Source organism: Meleagris gallopavo, chromosome 1 (assembly GCF_000146605.3).
Source record: "Meleagris gallopavo isolate NT-WF06-2002-E0010 breed Aviagen turkey brand Nicholas breeding stock chromosome 1, Turkey_5.1, whole genome shotgun sequence".
NCBI classification, from domain to species: Eukaryota; Metazoa; Chordata; class Aves; order Galliformes; family Phasianidae; genus Meleagris; species Meleagris gallopavo.
In genome coordinates this window covers 25,726,330-25,750,458 of record NC_015011.2, presented here as the reverse complement: position 1 = coordinate 25,750,458, position 24,129 = coordinate 25,726,330, and the positions used below count along the sequence as shown (strand labels likewise).

The 24,129-nt window shown below is 38.6% G+C and overlaps 2 long non-coding RNA genes across 2 annotated transcripts; one reads left to right on the top strand and one right to left on the bottom strand.

Moving 5' to 3' along the window:
* Positions 1 to 20: 20 nt before the first annotated feature.
* LOC104909604 lies at positions 21 to 3,412 on the bottom strand. Its single transcript, XR_004159727.1, has 3 exons — positions 3,117 to 3,412; positions 2,752 to 2,843; positions 21 to 653 (listed from the first exon to the last, which is right to left on the bottom strand). It is a non-coding gene; the product is annotated as an uncharacterized LOC104909604 (long non-coding RNA).
* A 774-nt stretch (positions 3,413 to 4,186) lies between these two features.
* LOC109365808 lies at positions 4,187 to 19,903 on the top strand. The gene is made up of 2 exons (XR_002111536.2): positions 4,187 to 5,474; positions 19,530 to 19,903. It is a non-coding gene; the product is annotated as an uncharacterized LOC109365808 (long non-coding RNA).
* Positions 19,904 to 24,129: the final 4,226 nt, after the last annotated feature.

Genomic DNA, 24,129 nt, shown 5'->3' with positions numbered 1-24,129 from the left:
GCAGGAGGAGCGCCCGCACCGCCGGCTGCTCCGGCAGCGTCAGCTGCTGAAATCGTACTCACTAAGCTCGCTGAGTTACGATGTATGTGGCGGCATATATTCAGCTGCAGGGTAAGCATAGCAAGATATTTCAGTGATCAGGCAAATGTAGCTTGTTTTCTTTTCTCTTTTTTTTCATGGATCAAAAAGAATTGGATTTTCAAGATGCTCTAAAAGTTTTAGAAGGGTTTCCCTCTTGTTTCCGTAGAATAAGTAATATTAAATGCTTTAATTAATTCAACTACTCACTTTATTCCACTACTTTCTGCTGATAAACTTCCCTGTTTTCAGAAAGGCTGTGTCTGTGTTTTCATAGCATGAAACTAGCACAAAGTACTACATCGCTTATGAGGAGCAGATTGCATGCAGACTATGTGTGTCTGTGGCTGTGGAGGATTACAGGTTATGATTTTTTGTTGCCTGGTTTGGGGTTTTTGCCCTATTTGTATTGATGACAGGTTTTACACTGTTACTGTGATATTGCTCAGCTCTAAATGACAAAAATACTGAAATTAAAGTTGGCAATAATGCTGCCATATCCTGTGGTTCTTGTCTCTGAACACTTCTTACTTCTTCTACTGCCAGTTCTTTGTCTTGCAATGGGGTGGTGGTATCTGCAATAATGGGAAAAGAGCAGGAAGGAAGAAAAGTTACATTCACTACCTGGTGAAAAATTTCTTTTGTAAAAGCTGGATCAGACATTGAATGAAGGAGTATCTTGGAGTCCCACAGAGAAGTCAATGAGTCAAGGAGAGAGATCCTGACAACCAGTGTTGTGGAAGAAGTAGTAAGGGGAAATTTAGGCCCCTTGAAATCTCATTGTCCAAAGGTATGGAATGCAGTCAGAGACAATTACAGAAGTGATATTACATGAGTGGTGTTACCCAGAGCCAGCTGTATGACTTCTGATATGGGGATCTTTGTACACTGAGTCAGTAGGCATTCAGTTAATGTTCGTGGAACTTCTTACTGTGACTTCACCTTGTGCTTTTTCTGAGTTACCAATAGCCTACATTCATGACTATTGCTCCTCTCCAGTTTGTGTAGAGAAATATATAAACCCAGAGCTCAGTACATAATGCAGACCTTTTCATCACAGATGAAAGATTGGCTTCAGACAGCTCTACTTTGTGAGTACTAAAGACATTGCTTCCCAATTCACAGTAAGCTCCTGCTAGCTTGGCACATATATCAAGTAGATGTACAAGACAAAAGCCTATTTAGGTTGTGAAACTTCGCCTTAGAGGAATATTAAATTGTTCAAAATCCACCATTTGTTAGGATAGTTGCATTTATTGAATTCCTTTGAACAACACTAGTTTGCTCTGGCATTCACGGTGTGGTACTTGAGCAGACAGGAAAGACCTCTTTTAGGCTGGGGAGAAGCAACTAAAGACATTAAAGCAGTAGGCTGACCTTCCTGTATGCTTGTTTCTTCTGCTTTCCTGTACTCCACTGGCAGCCAGTCCCACATGATGCATGGTGATTGCTGAAACCTGCTACCTGCTGTGTAAGTCTGCTGCTTTCCAAAGGCTGATTGTAACTAAGAAATAGATGGCCCTTGCTCTCAGTCACACACACAGTGTGAATAGTATTTCTTGGGTAGGGGCAAGATGGGGCTTTCTTTTCCTCTTCTTCAATCCATATGGGGAAGGCATTGCCTATTGTTGATTTACCTTGGTTATGGACTGGATTATTTTGACACAGAGCATAGCATTTTGCAGTCTGTCACATCTGTTATTACGCTGCCTGTTTTTCCCTTGATGTGAGTGCCTGCCATGCAAATGCCTGCACACAGTATGTATGCAAACAGTTTTTTACACACAGTAGCACATAAAGTGCTTTGCTTTTACGTCCTGTAGTATGACTTATTGTGCAGGCAGTTGGAATGGTCCTTACTGTGGAGCTCACATGTTCTCTCTCCAGTGTTTGTGTTCGCTTTTTATTATATGCCTACAGCAGCAGTGAAAAAGAATAAGGAGATGTGTGATGATAATGCCTTACAGATGTCTGGACTCAACATGTTCCACTGGCTGTCCAGGTAAAAGGTGAACTGTCTTTAAGTGTTGCCAATCTTGTTGTGGAGGAAGATACTTCATAACAGGTGAGTTACATAGGTTTATGAACTGCAAACAGACTGGGTACGATGAATGAGATCCTACTTTCAGCAACAAATCTGATTTAAAGAGTTCCTCCTCACTTCTGTTGTGCTCATCCCTCATCTCACTGTTTCTTGGCTGTACACCTCCAATGGTGCAAACTGCAACATCCATCACCACCTCTGCCTCTAAAAATAAGTTGTTTTAAAAAATAACCTAAGCAGTGTAATTAGCACAGAGAAGGTGTGTGTATGTTAACTTCTTGGGGAAGGACTAGAAATAATACTCAGTGAGTGAGAAACTGGGAAGAGACATCTTAAACCCGATATACTGCAAACAGGATAGCAGGGTGTAAGCATATTCTTACACAGTGGCAATGCCTGAAGCACATTGTGAGCTAACAATCTATAATCCTGAAACTGAACTGCGTAAGCCCAATTCAGAGGATACAGTCTACAGACATGAATAACAGTGGGAAAAGAGATGCTGCTTGCAATTAATCAAGCCACTTGTGAAATCTTATGCTTGATTAGATGCACCATGATTTTAAAGCAACCTTAAGGTATTTTAGGGTATATTTTAAGAATATATTCAGTATCATTTTTTCACCTACCCTCCTTTGCTCGAATCCATTCAAAGAAATTCTTAACCAATCTTCCAAAAACTGAAAGTACAGAGGTTGTCCTTTCAGATGAAAAGCGTCATCTAAGAGTAAAGGAATGTTGTAACATTATTGACAGAGTTGAGAATGTGAAGAAATCCCATAACTGCTTCAGATTCCTCTGTTCCTAGTAAGTTTTGATTATCCAGTCTGGGGGAGAAGAAATCTATATGAATTCATGCAAGTTTTAAATCCAGCTTTTTTTAATTACTATTTTGCAGCAAGTCAACTTTTGCTCTTACAAAATGATGAGCATTTCAAGAAGAAAGCATACATTTTCATAAAGTGCACAAGATAGCTCAGCAAATGTTACTCACAACGTTCCAAAACACACAGGGAGCGACCGCTTCTCTCTGATCGTGGCATTAGTCACGCTGCTCTCCCTCGTCTAAGTCACCAGTTATTTTTGCCTCGCAGTAAGAGAAGCAGCCATCTAATTCAGGCCACAGGAGGCCCCCACAGAGCAGGCAAAAAGCAAACTCCCACAACCTCCCTGGATTCCCTGTGAGTAGATCTGCAGAAAGTCTGCTCTGTGGTCACAGCATGCAGAAGAGACTCACAGCTGATGAGACAGATAGAACGTAAGCAGTTCTGTCATGGGATAGACAAGAATGCTATATTTAGAATGCTGGTAAACAACAAAGCTCAGTAAAATAGAGACAGTCACTTCAGGTTTGTTATTAGAGTGCTAAGTACAGTATCTTTCACTCTTTGAAATTTTTTCTATTGCAATAACAGTCACTATGACAATATAGTTCCATTGCTGCAAATTTCATCTTTTCCTGTGTTGTTTATAAGCCCCACTGTAATAATACTTTGCCCATCAGAATTCATTGAAATGCATTTCATTATCCCAATCAGCCCCCTGAGTCACTGCTTTATTGTATTACATTTCCTTCCTACTGTATTTGAACTTTCTTCTAAAGCTGATTCCAAACCCATTACAACCAGTTGCAAATTAGCTTTTATTCTGCTCTGACTGCTGAAGTGTGTTTTAATAAATTCATGCCAATAATTTTATAACCTAATATTCATGCACTTTATCTTTTAATTACTCTACCCTGAATTAATCCAGTTATATTCCTGATTTATTTCATGCTTTTTCTTGGTGGCTAGCATTATTCTTATTCTCATGAGGAAAAGCAGCTGTAGCAGTACTTTGTCCCTGATCTTAAGATAAGAAATGGGCATAACTTACCAGCATTTTCTAAGAAGAAAGGAATGTGTTGTATATTAAAGACAAGTTTCTTTGGAAACACACTTGAAATGAACTGTAAACATTTTGCAAGTTAGGTGTTACATATAGAGAAGCGCATATATATATATATATATACGTCTATATATATGTATATACATGTATATATACATATAAAAGTAGAAAAAATACTCCTGAAAAATATGTTGACTGCAAGAGGGAAGATCCAGCTTCCTAATTAGCACAAACTAATATGCTACGTTCTGCATGCATACATACACTCACAGTATCTTCGCAGCTTAGATTTTGTTCTCACTATCCATACAGATACCACAGATTTGAATATACTCGTAAAACAACTGTACCTTTAAACCAGGGAGTGGCAGGGCCAAAGAATATTTTAGAACTCTTTCAGCAAAGCAATTTGAAAAATTTAAATTCTACTGTTTCCAGTAGTGTTTTCTTTTTCTTCCAGAAAAATTAATTCATGTTACAATTTTATTTGCTGATTAAAGCCCTGTTCTGGATAAGAAAGCTAAGAAATGCAGTGCTTGATTGTTTTACAAATGTCTGTTTGATGCTGAAGTATGAAAATGAATATGTCCTCATCTGACCAGAGTAGTCATCCATCAAGAGAGAAACAACAGGAGAGGCATCAGCAAGCCCTGACTTTCAGCTGACTCACACTTCCCAATGTGAAACCTTCTTCCCCACACCTCTGAGCCTGACAGTGATGCTGAGACTTACTTAACTGGGATATGCTTCTAGTCTGGGGAGCATTCTTTCTTTATCACAAAACTCTCTCTTTGTTTGCTGAGATAGAAGTTGCTAGCACCTTTTTCTGTCTTTGCCTACATTTTCCAAATTAACTCTGTAGCATATTACCAGTAATGAAACAGATCTTGCAACTCAAGTAGTAGCAGCCACTTGTACAGCAAGTACATACAGGTGCTACAAGTGGGAGCAGAAATGGGGCCCACATTTGCTTACTTGATTTTTTTTCTTAATCATTCACATGGATTGAGACTGTCAAGTGGAAGCAATGCGTAAATAATACATAAATTATTAAAAAATAACGGGCTGATTTCACTACGTCAACAAGTGTACAACCGCTTCCTCTGTGCCAGCAGAACAGACTTAGACTCAGTCATACAAGGCCGTAGAGGATCTGCTGAACTTTGGCTGACATATTGTTATCCTGACTGAAATTTCTTTTGCAGGAACTTGAGTATCTTAGTTCATTCTGCTTTAAGTGGCAGCAAATTTTCTCCTGCCTGATCTCAGAAGAAAAGATTTTGCTGGATGGAAAACTTGCCCCAGCATGTGGTACACACAAAGGGCACTGCTGCTGTGTCCTGGCTCCGTGGAGAGGACTCGCCTGACTTGACTGACTTACTCATATTCGACAAGCTTCTAGTTCAGTATGAACTGCTGCTATGACTTCAGTGCCTCTGATGAGGATTGCTGCAGGAACTGCTTGGTGAGTGATACAGTTAAACTAGTTCTGCAGTCACAGTCTTACTCTGAACTGTAAGAAAGTGAGAATGGGGTAAGAAGAAGAACAGCTCTAAGCAAATCCTAAAGAAAGGAAAGACTCTTCTTTTCCACTTTTATCTTTTATGTTTGTATCCATGTCCTTATCCAGATTATATTTATGGAATCAAGACTAATAACTAAAATTAGAATAACAACTTAGTCTATCCCTCAGACAGTATTGTTTTCTATTATGTTAAAAATTCTATTATGTTAATGCTGGAAATAATTTTCCTAATAATTTCAAACCGTCAAGCATTATGCTATGTCACTTACATATGCATTCAGTAATGTGCTGTTCTTCAGATGAAAAAATTCCCTTCTCCTCAGTATGTTTTTCCTTTTTGTTTTTCTTTATAAGCTCTCCTAGCTCAGATTCAGACAGTATTTTTTAAAGGTTGACCTTTTCCACTAGATGGCACATGGGGCCATGTGAGTGGCAGGAAAAAAGCATGTTGCTGGACTGTGATTTAAAAGGCATGCACCGTTTATATGAGAAATATACCATGTAAAAGCAATATATACCTTCAGTACTGCTAACTGGAGTATATTGATTTCACTGATGTATGCTGATCTGTATTAGGCAAAACTTAATGAGTACTGTATATAAAATTCTTTTATAAGCTTCCCATCCTGGAAATTGAGAAGTTCTGTGTTTAATAAGAAAAGTGTCCCATACATTATATGCTGATATCTCCATAGATCTTTAGACAGCTTTGATAAAAAGATCTGAGCATCAGATAGAAATGTACCTGGTTACCATATCAAAATGCTAGTAAAGGGGTGAGCAGGCACAGTGCAGTGGATAAAAAGACACAAATAGCTGTTTGGTGAAAAGAAATAAAAATGAAACATATCACTGATTCATTGGAGAGCTAGTATCCCTTCAAAACTGACCCGAATTTTGGTGCTTGTATTTTGTTCCTCCAGTCCCTTCAGTGATAATTACTGAAGCCTACACTATATCAGAATTTCGAAGCCAGAATTTGTATATCTTTCTTTGCTGCCAGAGGACTGGTTCCCAACAACCTCTGACTGCCCATCTGCTGTTGGAAGAGGCAGTTAATCAAGCTTATCTGTTAGACAATTTTAAAAACTTGCCTGATATAGAGAGTGAGAACCTCAAAGGTAGCACTTCTGGGTCAATTTCAAGCCTGTCATTTGTCTGGGGGGCACAGAAATCACCCCTGTAAAGAACCCCTTGTTGCTCTAATGGCTCGGATTATATTTGGCATATACCAAATATAGCGACTTCTGTCTTCCATTTCTTGTCTCAGCCAGGGTGGAATTGCTGGTAGCTGGGAAGCCATCCAGCTCACCAAATGAAGTCCATGACTACATTCCACAGGATCCATGGCACTTACCCAGATCCTCCCAAATGACATTTTCCCCATATGGAAAGTCCTTACAGAGATTTATGCTTAAGAACCCTTCGGCAACATTTGTTGCCACTGGTGTGATTTGTTTTTTGTCCCAGAGCCAGCTCCAGGCTATCTTTTAAAAATGGGCTTTTAATTATTACTTTTTATTTTTTTATTGTCACACTGACCATTGTGTCATTGGTGACTTCAGCAGTTATCAAGACTCTAAAATAATGGTTATCAAAAACTGGCACAAACCAAACCATACTGGTGGTATCTTTCTTTCTTTGGCTGTTTGCCCAGGCTAATGAAAACTTAGAGCAGGTAAGTGTGACAAAACTGCAAATCTGAGCTACAGAGGAGATGTCAGTTTTCAAGGCAAGAACTCTCCATGAAAAGTTCACTTATTTTTTTTCCTGAAAACAGCTGATACAAGTGGTCAACAAGATATTTCAAATACTGTGCAGAAATAAAGATGCATGGCAAAAATACTGTGTGTTAGCCATTCCCACATAAAAAACAGGAACTGCTTAGATAAGTTGGATTTCTTAAGTGGCTCACCTTTGTGATATGGAGGCAAAGTCACTAGATCTGCCCTCAGAACATGACGTGAAATAACTGAACATAGTATAGTCATCTCCTGAGGACAATACCTAAGGCATATCTCCAGATTATATCATGTCACCGGCGCCTACTGTGTCTCATCTAACTATAAACCTTGTGTCCTTATAGTTGGCTGCCACCCACCATTATTGAGCTTTTCCTTCCTACAGACTCTAGATGGGCATCCAGAGCTGAAAGGGATGGGCCTAAAGAACATTAACATCATGAATACTGTTTTTCATCAAGAGGAAAAGTTCCACTTGGAAGCTGCATGAACAGAAGTGGAAATATCACCTTTGCTGAGCAGTAGAGGTGAAATGCTCTTTAACAGCTGTTTATGAACAACCATTCATTTTCGTCTTGCACAACTCTGTGACCTCACTTCAACTGTTCTAAAAAAAAGAAAAAACAAATTGTCCTGTGAGTCAGTAAATAAGCCAATGCCATGAAAATATGGAAAGAAAAACACTGATAGAAATGAAATTGTTGATATGTTAATTAATTAATTAAATCAAGAGAAAAAATGTCATCATGAACTAAGAAACAGTTAAAAACCTGGAGATGCCAGGAGGATCAAGAAACAACAGTTTCTAATTTCTCTTATCCACCCAGTGGGCTACCTAGCCATTGTGATGATGGGAATGCTAATGTTTAGCTTTAATATCATGTGAATCACATCTATCTATACCTCTGTCTGAATTACACAGTGAAAAATTGCTGACTAATCTTTGATTTTGTATGAGAGCATTTGCATGACAAAAGGTACAAGAGGGAGAAAAAAAGATCTAGGGACCATAAAGACTTCTCTGTGTTCATTGCTTCATAGTGAGTGATCCTTGGTGATCATTGCTTTTTTTTCTTTTTTTTTTTTTCCCTGAAAGAGCATCTTAAGGAGACTATGGACCAAAAGCCTTCTCTCAAAGCTAGTCATCAGCTTTTGTGTGCAAGGACTAAACACCTTCCCTTAATTAGAATTCCATGCTAGCTCCTCCTTATTTGCACAGGATCAGCATCTAAAGTGAAATATCTTAAAAAGTCATATCCTTCTTATCCTTCTCTTCAACTGCTGTACTCAACACCTGTTCTACTAGCCAACTCCTGCTTGCTTAGTGTAACCACAGCTTTTATCCCCGCACTTAAATCAGTACTAGAGAGGACCAGAGAGGTCTTTATTTCTGATTCTGGCCCCTTATACCACCTCCCATCCCATTCTGTCATCAGTGCCTTCAGTTTCTGGATGTGTGCCCCATACAGATTCTGACTAAGTATTAAATGTTCTGTCCAGGTCCAAGTCAGTACATACTCTGTTGTCTGGTAGTCAGGTTCTCACAGATGGAAAAAAAATCACTTTGTTGCAGTTCAGTTGTATCTGTGACTAATCATTGTCAATAGTTTTCATATGCTCAAAAAAACCGGTTTTGCACTTGCTAACACAACTTGTTTTCACTTGATTCATTGGATTCTGGAAACAAAACTCATGCTTTGCAGTCCTCGTCTCCCCATGAAAATGGGATGAAAACAGCTTCTTAGTCAATTCATAGAAAGTACTGATTATTCTCAGCAGACTTGTAACTCATAAAAGATAGAGAGAACATTATGATGGGAAAATGCAGGGTGGTTCAGTGGATTCTGACTCTGGGTAGGTGAATTCTGTAAGGCCTATTTTGTAGATGGCAGGTGAAATCTATGGAGAGCTTCTTGGTTTTCCAATTTCTTGCTTGATAAATGGAAGGTGATTAGTGTGTCCCATGAGAAGAGGTGCAAGGCAGAAACTCCTGAGAAACAAGACCTGACCCTAGGCATAGCAAGGACAAAGTACCAGCAGCTGAGGTAGGGAAGAAAATAATTTTGAACAGGAAGGAGAGGAGAGGCCGGAGCAAACATTTTTCTCAACAAAATCAAAATACTAAAGGCAACTCTCACAAAGGGAACTGTTACCATTCTCAGAGTACCAGCTCAGCTGGTATCAAGTTCAGGCTGTTAATGAGTGTTAAGGAAGCAAAACCTGGGTTTTCTCTGCTGTCTGAAAAGGCAGTCTGGAAGAGAGCCTGAAAAGAGAGGCCAGGAATAATCAAAACGAGAGGCTTCATTAGAAAGGTTCTGTGTTTTCTGACACAGCAGTTACTGCACAGCCTAGTGGAAGCACCTTGAAACCATCTTCCACAGCTCTGACCATTAACCTTTGCAACACTGGCTAAACAGAACTGGACATGCCAATAGGTATTTGCTTAGAGATACATACCTCTCCATTATCACTAATGTGGACGTTCAAATGTTAGTCAGATGTTATGATTATATCTAGTGATCGCTGATTCATAATGTCCATGATACACCCCCTTAGGCCACATATATTGAGAAAGAGAAAATGGCAAAATGCAACTGTAAAGGACCTGATAGGACATCCTCGAACTGGACAGCCAATAACCTACAACTGTTTCACAACAAAAAAAAAAAAAAAAGAACCTAAAAAATAAATTCCTGCCACTGCTGCTAGACCTTGCAGTTTATAATCATCTGCAAGAACAACTGCCAAAAGACTTAATGAAACTGGTATGAGCAGTCGATCACACTCCCAAGAAAAGTATGTCAACAAAATAAACGTACTTAGTCCCCACAGTAGGTATGATAGAATAGTTTGTTAATAATGATCCTGAAAATCAGATAAAATTGCATATTACTGCAATTGGAACAGTTCTTGCTTTTTTCCAGATGTTAAAAGTAACACGAAACTTGATAAGCACAAATAGACCTATGCATCAACAGCTTCTGATGTCATTTAGTAGTGATATTAGTTATGTGGAGTATTTAATAAAAATAAATTACAAGAGCCATAGAAAGAGGTAAAAAGCTGCTTACTCAGCAAATCTTGAATCTTCCTTTGTGAGCATGAATGAAATTTGACCAGGTTAGTCAGGATTTTATTTTTATCCTGACTGCTCAGTCACTGTTTCAGCGTAGACTAAGTGCAGTGTCATAGTTTGCAGAGAGCTGTTCAGTACTTTCAGGACTTTTTCATTTCTGGATAATTGCTTTTAAACAAAAACAGGCAGGTAAAACAGCGTGCATTTTTGGTAGACCTCTTCAGAGATACAGACTTCTCATGCAAAACCTGCTGTGCTTCCTAGACCTTTATTTCATAGCTCATGGAAGACAAGAGACACCCAGACAGTCTTTTGCTGAAGGAAACCAAGGGTTGTATAGACAGCAGCAGTGTTCCTGAGTGTCCAAGGAGATTCCATTACCATCTTTACAACTAGAGAACAGAACTTCTAAAGTTGAGAAGTGCACCAACAGCCCAGCAGACCAGGAAGACATGCAAAGAGATTGTAGCAACCTTTTCATCACAGTTTTCTTTCTCAAGTTGATTCTAGTATGTGTATAATGAGAGATCTGTAGCAGTTGTGGCAGCTAGCTTCTGTGTTGTTCTTTCTAATAGGAAAAAAACCAACAATGTTACTGAAGAAATGAGGTCAAGTATTTACATCTTTTTCATGTAGAATGCATATAGGTTCATGCATCGTGTGAAAGCTTTCAATATTTCCTTGAAAACAGCCATGCAAAATTTAATGACTAGTAATGTAAAATTCTGTCTGTTTTTATATTTTATTTTTAAGCTGATGAAAAATGTGCTAAGAGAGACCATGCACTGCATTTTTAATGGTTTAGAAATTGATCTTATAAGCTTCGCAATCCTGCTAAAACTGCAACAGCACTGTTGTATAGCTTAGAGTTCCTTGATTATGTGAAAGTATGTAATGATTTGTTATAAAGGTCCTTTATTTGACCATCAAGTCCTAAATACACCTGGGCTAAGTTATTGTCTATTAAGCTTTTTGTTGCTAGAAAATCTGCCACTGAATACTTGCCAGTAATTCCTTCAGTCTGAGTGCTGATGAGTCCTGAGAGGTTCCACTAGGAATATTGCTCTCAGATGCTCAAGGTGTGAATTCTCCCTTAAGTTTTCCACAGCAGTTGTTGCCTGTCATAGACAGAGGTGCAAATTTATGTTCCTTGCTTGCTCCAAGAATCTTGTATCAGAAAATATAGCAAAATAAAAACAAAGGAAACGGCAGTAGGGCAAATACAAAGTTATAGTATCTTGCGCATCATATGTATGAGGTGATTTTTGCTTGCTTGGCTTAGGTTTCCTTACTGTTTTTCAAGTTGCTGACATTCAGAGTTTGCAAGAACCTTGCTTGACACATTTCCTCAGTATTAACTTGATTTCCATTTTTTTCTCTTCTTTTCGCCCTCCATATTTTATTCACTGAATAGAGCATTAATCATTAAAGTATAACTAACATGACAAATAAGATTTTTATAAATTTGTTTAGAAATTTCATCTCAAACCACACAGTAGATGAGCTCAAATGTTGTTATGGGTACCAATGTAGCAAAGAGGACTGCCACATCTCAACCAATTAATCTATTGTCTCAGAGCTCCCAACAGATTTACTGGGAAAAGTGAAACTCTTCTGGAAAGTGATTCAGAGCAGAAACCTATCTTAACTGTACTCTATGTCCCCCCGAAGAGAAATATTTCTTTTCATTGAAGAGGAGTTAAAGATTGACTTTGTAAATGCTCCTGCTTTGCCCCATCTGTTGCAGCTTCAGAGTGTAGGAGGTGGTCCAGCCCCGCAAGCATGCAGGAGCATTCCACACACCCTCCCAAAGATAAAAGGCTCCTCTAAGGATCACCCACTTTCAATAAGAAGAGCGAAGAACTGAGGAACCCTTCCTTCTATTAAAGCAGGCAGACAGAAGAGCAGATCTGGTGGCCAGCTCTGACTCTTTCTGCCAGTCTGGTGGGCTCAGCTTACCAACAATTTGTGGTCATTCTTATATTCTTTCCTGCATTTTCCACATTTTCACAGCCTGGACCTAAGATTCTTAATGATGCTTTTCAAGGTCACTTCCAAGAAAATACTAAACCCTCTGAGAGTAAAATGTGCGGTAATAAATTGTTTTTGTCATGCTATGCTTCGTGTATGAAAGTATATTTCCTTATATTTTAAAACATACTGCTACATCATAAGAGTGTTTGGTGTCCATCTGTATGGCAATAATGATATGTGCAGCAATAGCAATAAGATAAATATTGCACTGCAGATGTTTGTTTTCTTTTTGTATTATTGCTTTTTTTTCACTGCCTATCTGCAGTAGTGCTGTCAATAAACCTAGAGTCCCCAGGGGCAGCAAGTCAAGTGATACGCAGGCGATGTGTTTTTTCTCACACAGCCAGTAACAAAGTGTCTCAAGAAAAAACTCCCACATAAGTATGTAGAAGATATGCCACTGTAAAGACCATAGATCTGATAACCCTGAGACACAGCAGTTTGTGTTCACATCTTCAGCGACAGCATCATAACTGTTTCCACTCCCAAATCATTTATTATTTAACTAAAAACTTCAAGAAAACAATTAACTTGCAAATAACTTCTATGACTTAATTAACAATGCTTTCTCTGTGTTTATTTTATATGCGTGTGTGTATATATATATATATATATAATACATGTACATATAAGAAGGCTGAAGTTATAGTGGATTATGCACAGAACAAGTAAGAGTGACCCACAGAGGGGAAGAAACTGGTGAGTCACCATTTTGAGTCACGTATTCTATGAAGTGACATAAACCTGCAGAGCATTTGAGGGAGCGCTCAGATGTTGGGCAAATTCTTGAAAGATGTCAATTTTAGATTACAGAGAGGTCTGTTACCTTGAGACCTTCAGGATCCTCTCTGGACTTACACACCATCTGAAGCAGTAAATCACTCAGTGCAACTGTTATGTCAGTGGTGGAGAATGGATCCTAGCCACTAATTTCAACCTACCTCCTCCTGAATACTAACAATTTAAACTTCTTGCTTAGCTTCATCAGAGAGATCACATCACTTCCTTTGTCTTATAAATCTAATGTGTTCTCCAGTGTTTACATACTGCTAAGCAAGCATATATATAATCTGAACATACATCTTCAAACTGTCCAATAATATGAAATCTGATGGACTATGGAAAATGGTACTTGTGAAAGACACAGGAAGATAAGGAAGATTTCTCTAGAAAAAGAAAAAAAATCACAAAAAACAGGAAGACAAGAACAGTGAGTAATATCTTTGTCAATAGCTACTGGGCATATAACAAATGAAGTGAGTCTGCTTGCACTTTAAGATTAGCTCTGAGAATGTAAATGAGTTTGGCTTAGGAAGTGTGAAGTTGACTGAAAATTTTTTCAGTTTTTGAATTCATTGGTTAAAACTTTGCACTGAACAGAATGCTTGCCTGCTCTAGAGTTCAAGTCATTTGGGTCTCTAGGCGTGTTGCATACTACAGCTTCCAAGGTTTGGGATAGAGTTACAAATGCCTCAGAAAAATAGGAAGGGCAGAGTGTTTATAACCCTCCCTCGGGCCTCTATTCAAATGCACATGCTGATCATCCAGTTGTCCTCTAATAAACCCTCTCTTGAAATGAAAAACTGGAGAGATCAGCAAACAAGTTCAAGGGGAAATCAAGAAAAGAGGAGGGCCCACAATCACCACAAAAACTCTGTCTCCAACTCCATCTTGGAAGAGGCTGCAGACAAGGCATTGGCTCCCTGCTACGCTTGTGGGGGTCCTGCTGCACCCTGCTCTCTCCACACACACTCACACACACACACAGACCTGTGTACTTCCACCAGTCCCCCTCAGTGATCATCTGATGGTAGCCAATTTACTTGAAAAAAAAACTAAGAAAACAAATCTTGCCAAAAAGGAAAAAAAATACAAAAGAAAAAGCACTATTTTTGCCAGGTTAGTAGATTGACCCAGCTTACCGTATGAACAGATGAGTACCACAGTGACGCAAAGGAGGAAAAGATCAAGCAGCTGGGAACAGAGGCACGGGGAAGAAGAACAGAGTAGGCAGGAGAGTGACTGACACCTCCTGCTTTTACTGGAACCAAGCCCCTAGTTTAATTTAGCTGTAACATGAAATCATACCCTGGGTACATATACCCTGACTAAGGGTTGCTGCTACATAAGAGCAGCATTCAAGAATAATTCTTGAAGTGAATGAGCAATGCACACTTCATAAGGGCAGCTTTTCAAGCCTTCTGCTCGTTCAAATGGGCATCACCAAAACAAATTCTATTAATAGATGATTTATTGATCCATATTTTCAAAATGGTACCGAGTAAAATAAGAACTGATGAGGGCTATTGGAACGGAAGGAAAAGATTATTGTCATTATCTGTATACCCAGAAAGCAGCCATGGTCCTGTGCCTAAGAAAATTTGTTCTAAAAATACATTAAGAAGAGAGGAGATTTAGGCTGAATATAAAAAAAAAAAAAGTTCTTATGATACAGATAGTGAAGCATTGGAACAGATTGTCCAGAGATGTGGGGGTTGTCCATCCCTGGAGACATTCAAGGTCAAGCTAGTCAGGGCTTTGAGCAACCTGATCTAGCTGTAGGTGTCCCTGTTCTTTGGAAATGGTAACATCAAGAAGATGCTACTTGTGACATATCTGCAGTGTAAATCTGATGGCACTGACTGGATTTAACATAGCCCATAAAATCACTAGCTGATGATACTAGAGGTAATTGTCCTTCACAATACATTTGATATTTTTTTCTTTTTAATGTTAGAAGAGAAAAGAGTACAGAGGGATAATGAGAGGGTCAGACTATATGACTGTAGTATACTTGTTAGAAATGAAGAATTTTACATATTTTAAAATAGTGCTACAATCAATAAAAGTTAATAGTTCTACTAGTGAGTTCTACTTACTGCTTGTATAAAGTATTAACTAAAAACTGCAAATGTACTGAATAATCTAGAATGTAAAAACATCGTAGTGTTTGCTTACAGATCCATACCTAACCTGAAAAACCCTTGACTGAGTACTAATAGCCTACATTGATTTAAATCTGGATATATGTAGTAATAAAATAAACCTCTGATTTTATTATATATTATGAGGGCATTAGGGTTAAATTCTCAAGATGGGCAAAGGGGACAGAGCACTGAGTGCTGCAAAGCCCAGCTGCTATGCCATCGTGCCTTGAAGTGATCTATTAGGATCTTATGGCACATGGGAGAAGTAAACTGATAAAAAATGAAATAACCCATAGTCAACAAGCAGACTGGGAGCTGTGTAAACTGCCCAGTACTAAATACTGATTAAAATCAATATTCATTGACTCATATGACAGTAACTTAATAATACATTCACTGGGAACTTATCTAGGGTCTGTGTGCTAATGCTAACAACCATTTTGTATGGACACTTGTAGCACTGGTAGACATGCCAGATCTCTGCTCCAGGACACCCAAAGGCCTGGCACCATTCTCCTATCTGTGTTTAAACGTCAGAGACATAAACTAATGAGCGCATGAATAAACTACAAAATCATATATTTTGTTTTGTGCCATCCCACTGTAACATTTTGAATTAAAAACAAACTTTAAACCACTAATCTATTTCACCTTGTAAAAACAGTTCTCTAACACATAGAAAACATTAAGGAGCTATTTCTTAAATTTTTTAAAACTAATTTCTGAGATAATATGAAAGTTATTACTTGAAGCTTAATATTATCATATGCACCTGTAAAGGTTGGTCAATTACAAGTTACCCATAAACCCTTTTTGTTATTTTAACATCATAAATAGTAATCTGGCATTAAATATTTGTGATCTGGGCCAGTAACCTTTTTCAGTCTCACAGGACATTTTTTAATTAAACTATATCTTTGTCCCATGTCTATAATCCTCTCTTTGACATTTTATATACAAGACACCTTGCTGCAAAAAGGTCAAGCAGTACAGTTATAAATGGAAAAGAGATTAAAAGTATTCTCAAGCCACAGTGATCTAAAAGAGAGTTAAATATGGAGTGTTCTTCACAGCCTTCCTTAGATGAGTTAAGAGGAAACCCTGTTGGCAGATTTTTATTATAAGAACGGCAAAGCAAATGAAAATTATTTAACAAAAAATGAATAATGCACAATTTAAATTTGCATATTGGAATAATTATTTTTAAAATAAACCTATAGGGTTTTGTCTCCGTAAAACTTTTATGTAGACTACTGCAAAATGTGGCTTAAGTGTTTATTTAATTTTTCTTTCTAACATGGTTTCATTATAAAAATAAAAGCGCCAAACAACTACATTAACATTTAGCTACAGTTAATTCCTTCATTTTTATTCCGACAAAAGAAACATCTGAGGAACAAAGCACGCCTTAGTGGTTTAAATGTCTGAGAAATCCAAGAATTGGGAATGGCAACAGATATTACAGGAGTTGGTGTAAGTCAGGAAGGGTAGTTATACAGTACTGTAAGTAAACACATCCACAGCACAAGTGACTGACTTCTTTATTTTCATCAGAACATTAAGCAGAAATGGAAGGAACATTTTTCCCTAATATTCTCCAGCTGGCATATTACAACCTCAGCTTGCACAGAGTCTATGCCACACTGGAATAGCTTTAATGGTGTACACGGGTACTTGTAATGTCTTAAGTAACCTAGTAAAGCATGGTACCAATTGCCAAAATGCTGTTGTGTATCTTTCAGGGTCTTCTTTGTTATCCCCAGGAGGCTAAATCCTGATCTGAAAACTCTTTACTGCTAATGTCTTTCTATCAATTTTATATAGTCCAGTGATAGAAGGATGTTTTTCTAACTCTGTGTCACCAGACAGCCTGTTGTTTGGATGCAAATGCTCAAGATAGCATGCTTTACAATGACCCCACTTCTCCATTTCACTTTCCAATGGTTTGTGAGTATGTGTGTTTTCAATTGTTCCACTGACTGACTACGAAGAGGTGTTTTACACCATCTACTTAATACTGTCTCAGTCATCTAACTGAGGTGTGACAGAAAGCACCTAAGTTCAGGAGCTAAGTTCCCTGGAGCTTTTGTAAGGGGATAGATGCTTCCAGACAACTATTTGATGTGCTTAAATTAGTTGAGCTGATGGGGATATCCAAAAACTCCCAGCGCAAACATACTATTAACAGGAACAGCAAAACCCCCCTCAATGTAGTTGCATTACAGACCTAAATTTACACTAGAGAGCTATATAATATGTTTTTGACCTTGTTTCTTCTCTCCTTTTTGCAATTTTAAGCTTTGTCTGCCCTAAATAAAAGGTTCCTTAACTGTTTTCAATTTCTTTCATCTGTTAGGAGGTTGTATAAAGCAACCAAGCTGTTGGTATCCAGCAAATCCAGCTTCTGTCCAATGAAACCAGACACCCTGTTTGTATAACGTCATATCTGACAGGGCTGGATTAGCAGCCCTGAGTCTGTTGACTCAGTCTTATTAGATCTGTGTGCTAAATGAAATAAACATTCAAAAGAGAATCCATAGCAATTTATAAGGTACTAACTTGCTAGCAGTGCAAAGGCAAAGCGTAGCAAATATCGAAGCTCAACTATACATTAGTGTGAAGAAGCACAACGGTAAGTTGGATACACACCCCCATGCACACACGCAGGCACAACTTCATTACGCATGTGAAGACCTATCTGATTATTTGTGCGTAGAGTTTTCTATGGCCTTTTCAGGTGCTTTTCAAAATAAAAGTAGGCTTGTGACAGACACATTCCACATACCTCTGAGATGGTTCTTGCTCCATCAGACAAGGGAGCTCCATTACAAAGGAAGCACTGCAGAGCCTGGGCTTTGGGCTCGGCCCCCTTAACTTCTCTCTCTACCACTCACATACTCTGGCATTCCTACAATTCAGGATTTAAGCAACCACCACAAAGCACTGTACATTAAAAATCCACAAGAGGAAAGCAAATACAATTAATTATTTTTCTATTATTTAAGATATTTTTCCACTGGAAAAGAGAAATCTAATTTAAACAATATTTTTGACATTGCAATGATCCAGAATCGCTTTAAAAACAGTAGATCCACCCATCTGAGAACAATCTTACCTTGGAGTCAACCTGGCAACTACCTGTCACAAAAAGGGTCTGATTTTACTGTTCTTTCAATCTTATTTCTTTCTTCTGGCTTTGACACTTGACCAGCTCACAATGAACTGATTCACCTCACAAAACTGCCAAAAGAAGTTTGATTATTTAGTTGTTGTTATTCACCTCTTTTCAAGCTTAAGTTTTCTCTTTTCAAGTTTAAGTAACGGAAAGAGCTTCTCTAATCTGATTTTACATAAAAGTTATGCAAAAAAATGGTCCAGGAATGCATGGCATTGCCTTTCTCCCTCACTTTCTACAACCATGCCAAATACGCCTTGATTTCCTTGTGAATATTTCTTTAGCAATACTGTGAGTAGTAATATTATTTTTATAAGATGTTAAAGAATACTATACAGAAAAATGTTATAAAACATTACGTTTTGTGAAAATGCTGAAATGATGTTTTAGGAATACTGCATAATTTCAGTATTCACTAAATACTGAAGAGTATTCACCATTCAGTTCCCTAAACAAAATTCTGTTTTGGCATTTCTGACATGTAAGGAGTCCCACCTGTCCTTCAGCTTCCACTCTTAAAGGTCTCAGGTCTGTGCCATGTCTGCCAGCCCCATGTAGATGTCTCAGATATCCCCAGGGTATCTCAAATGGCACTCTGTTTTGGCAATTGAGTTCAGTCTCATGGTCTATTACTGGGATTTAGGCATTCAGGTCCTGTGTCAAGAGCTACATGTAGATATCTGTATCCAGGTGACTTACTTCAAACCAAATCCCATCCTGAAACCTCAGCTTGTTTCTGAAACATTGGTGTCTATTGCCATTTTAGAGGTCCCGAAGTATCTCAGCTATCCAGATGAGGGTGGCAGAAATAACATAGGATGTGTGAAAGAGATCTGTATCCTCATTCAATGACAGCTGCAGGCAAAGCAGGTTACAATAGGATCACTGAGATGGTATTAAAACGCTAATACTAATATTTAGACAAGGGAATTGAGTCCTGAGCTGTTTAGTTACAAAAAAGCTGTCTGAAAGGAAATTAGTTAGTTAGTTTTGTGTCTCTCTTTTATTCAATTAAATATTTTGGACATCCCTTTTTCACAGGTCCATGCCCTCAAATGCACAAATGCTCATACTTCTCCAGTCTGCATCAAATTCCTGCAATCCCAGCTAGTAGACCATCATCTCCATATGCACATATGTAATGCTCAAGGCAAATCTGTCGGTGGGCAGAGAGCTCCAGGAAAGCATCTTCCAACCTCAAGCTCCAGGAAATCCAGGACCTCATCTTCTTTGCCCATGATCCCTGAAAGGAAACCTTCTGCTTTCACATGACTTCGAAGGAGGACATGAAGAAAATGCGAGGGGAAAGGACAAGCATATGCCACACAATGATCTCTTAAGGCTTCAAAGATACACTGCACTCACATTTAACTCAAGGATGCTCACCCTCACAGATGCAAATCAGCAATTTAGAACTAGAAATATAAAAATGCTGCAGGAAGCACAATAGGGAAACAAAGAGTATATCAGTTTTTTAATCACTGTTGTGTCTTATTTGAAACTAAGGAATGTATGAAACTGCATATATGTTTTTCCCTCCACAGAATTCAAACTGTATTGCATATGAGATAAAAATGACTTTTCCATAGTAATTTATTTTCCCATTCACATCAATATTCATACCCTAGTGTACGGCTTTAGACAGATTTTTCCATTGCATCTGTCCACAGAGCAAACAAATCTTTATGCATGTTCTTCAATTAACTTAACGTGGAGCTGACTACATTAACATGCAAATGAAAAAGTCACTCTGGCCTGGTCTACTGACAAAGTGCCTGAGAAAGTTTTCACTGGCATATTTGGTTACAATTAAGAAGAAATCATGCCTTTAACGAAACCAGCAAAACTGGTAAAAGCCCTCATGTAATACAGTTACATTAAGAATTATTATTTTTGTCTACCCTCTTGGAAAGTAGCAGCACCTCATTAGTTACAGCTACAAGGGCAATTTAAAGAATAGTTGCCTATACCTTGCCAGCTCAGCAACAAAAAGAATAGTCTATAAATGTAAGAAAGACACAAAGCCACAATTCTTCTTTTTAAACATTAGCTGAAGCTATAAAGATTCACTTTTTGTCAACACTGAGGTTGTTAGGATGTCAAAAGCTATATTGCTCTACTCTTACTGTTGTCAATAACCATTGTGAGAACTATAGCTACTGCTTTACTAAACAGTATTCCCAATTTTTACTGTGATTCACTAAGCAAGTTAGTGCCTGCCAGAACTTATTTATAGTCCTGCTAAAGAAAAAAAAACAGTAAGTGCTGGATTTGGATGGAAACTGCTTTTTGGCATCAATCTACTTTTCCCCCCTTTCCCCCCTCCCACAGGTGACAATAGATTATAAGAGAACTTGAGATACAGAATTATTTCTGAAATATTTTCGGTCAAGTCATTTATTTTGTATTATCACCAATGATTTATGCCTGTCTTTATTATTCATAATGACTTTCACCGTTGTTTCTTTCTGTAACTCCCTTCAAAAATTTAATATCCCTAAAAAACTAAAACTTCTCCAAAAATAATTATTTCTTTCATGAATAAAGGACAGAGCCAATGAGCCCTTAACTAACCATAGTACTGAGATAAAATGAGAACCTCTCAGATGTTTGGCTTGAAGAAGTTTCCTGGTAGCTTTGCTTTCTCTATTTCTACACATGAGAAAGTAACCTTTGCCCTCCTTCATCAGGCTTAGTTCTGCAATTTCCATTTTGTTTTTAAATATGAGCCCACAGTTCTGCAGCAGCTCTGCTGCCCTCCTGCACAGCACATCCCACTGTGAGTGCGGAGGACTGCGTAATCACCTCCTCATGCTCTCCAAAAATGTCCATGATGCACGGCTCAGAGGTGCAAGTAGGAATTGGTGGGCTGTCCCAAAGATTGCAGTCTTTTTTTAATGTGATGGCTCAACAGATCTCCTGGCCTCTGCCAAATGAAAATTTGCCTGGGAAAACTGACCACCACCTTCTTGCAAATCACTATGAATTTACTTTCCGTTAAACCTTGAGTCCACTGGACATGAGGAGAAACCACTCAGAAACCACATCCCTTCCCAAACCCCATTTTTGATACACAGTATTTTTTTTCTTATCAGTCTGCTGCTGTTAGTGTTTGGCAATAGTCTTTAGTAAGGGACAATGTTGGATGGTTTTTGGAAGTCAAGGTAAATTGTGTCTATATCTACTTGTATTCCTAACTGTACCCCTATGGCTTTCTTCCTAGAATTCTGTAAGCTTGGAAAATAAAAATTACCCACATAGAAGCTGTGAAGACCAATTTAAAAATTTATCATATATTTATAGCACTAGTACCTGGGTAGTTTTTAAATGTCCTTTAATGGGTGGTTATGGAAATGGTTTCGGACAATTTCAGTGGTACTAAAGCACTGTTCCCTTTTCTATAATTCCCAAGGTTATCCTTTGTTCTTTCTTTCTTTATAAAAAAATCAATCCTCAGGAATGGCTTCTGCTATTAGAGGTATATTATGTATTTTAGTTAGTAGTTCAGCTACTTTTTGTTTTTCCTTTTTAAAACTCTCAAATGAATACTATCCAGCCCCAGGGATTTTCTGCCATTAACTTTATCTAGTTTCTCTAATGCCTCATCTTCAGAGGCCACTCTCTCTGAAAATGCTTCATCTGTAAAAATTAACCTTGAGTTAGGAATGTCTGCCTCATCCTCATTAGTGAAGACTGATTACAAAGAATTCGTGTAATTTCTCCACAATCTCTTCAACCTTTTTTAATTACAACTTTAGTGGTCCAGGTTGACCTAGACATTATTTAGTGTGTTCTTCCTGATACAGTTAAAGAATTTCTAACTGTTTTAATTTGATTTGACTATTAGGCTTTTTTAAAAACCTTATATTGAAAATAAGTATTCAGCCTGTAAAAAATGATTTTTTTCCTTGTGAGAAGTCTAACTGCTTCTAACAAGATTTACATCTATTTTTCATTTTGCATGATGTGGACTTTCTTAAGAGGAGCATTAAGCAAGAAACCCTGCAGATGCAAAGGGACGTTGCCCACACTCATGTCTGTCATTCACATAAATGTTAGCCAGAATTTTGGGCACTATGAACATAAACGTCACTTGGAGGTAAGAGATCCTCTCTGTTTATGCCATCCCCAGCAAGAGGCACCAGCATTAGGAAACGTGCAGGACCTCAGCTCCCACCAGGCACCACCTGTGGAGCTCTCTGTAAATGTTGTTGTTGTCAGTGTGTAAGCCATGTCTCTGTTTGGTTCACTGTCCTGTCTTCCATTCCTGATTAATATTTGTGAGTATCTTATGAATCAACACTTTTCTCCTTAATTTATGCATTATAACCAAAAATGATAAGCTTTTATCCCCTTTGACTGTTGTACTTTTACCCCCTTTGACTGTTGTATTCATCAGCTAGCCCTTTACCAGAGGAAATGGTGCAAGTGGTATCTGTACAAACCTAGCCACATCTTCATGTCTGACTGGTTTTCAGAGAGCAATTCTGCTTTGTAAATAAACTGCCTAGGGAGTGAGTAAAATATCTTCTATTTACAGTCAACTATCACAGCGTGTTCTAAATAAAGATGTATATTTCATCATTTCCAGCATGAAATTGACTCTCTGAGGTAATCAGCTCTGGTGCAGATGTGTTCTGCAGCAGAGTGAGGGATTGCAGTGTGAGAAGGGGATCCTGAAATCAAGGGGCCCTCAGGGCAAGCATTGAGCTGCCCAAAGCTGCCGAGAGCCCCAGCCCTTGGGAGGTCAGCTAACAAGACATGGACAGGGCCAGGAACAGCAATGTGACATCCCCACAGGTACAAAAGCAGCCTCAGAGAGTGTTGTGAACTAAGTGCAAAGCCCTCTTCCAACCCTGAGGAGACAAATGACAATAGCACAAGATGAGGGGGACTGGACCCAGCCTCTACTCAGAGCAGAAAGTGGAGACTCCCCCCTCATACAGAAGTACCCCTATGCAGCAGACCTGAGCCTCTGGGGCTGGAAAGAAGAGAAGGTGTGGGTAACAATCAAGACCCAAGAAGGACTGACCATTAAGTTGGTCCAGCCAAGCACCCGTATTAGAACAAGTGCCACAGACTGGGAGAACTCATTGAGAGCAGCCCTGCAGAAAAGGACTTGGGGGTTTTGGTGGATGCAAAGCTGGACATGAGCCAGAAGTGTGTCCTCACAGCCCAGAAGACCAACTGTGTTCTGGGCTGCATCAAAAGAAGGGTGGCCAAAAAAGTGAACAAGGTGATTATCTTCCTCTACACTGCCCTCATGAGGCCCCACCTGCATCCAGGCTTGCGACTTCCAGCACAAGAAATATGTGGAACTGTTGGAGCAGTTTTAGAGGAGGACAGAAAGATGATCAGAGGGCTGGAACACCTCTCCTACAAAGGAAAGTTGAGGCAACTGGGCTTGTTCAGCACGGAGAAGAGAAGACTCTGGGGAGACGACATTGCATCCTTTCAGTATTTAAAGAGTGCTTATGAACAAGATGGAGACTAGCTTTTTATAGGGTTTGACAGTGATAGGAAGTGGGGAATGGTTTTACACGAAAAGAAGTAAAATTTATGTTAGATTTTAAGAGGAAACTACTCAGAAGGTGGTGAAGCACTGGAACAGATTTCCAGAGAAGCCCATGGATGGATGGAT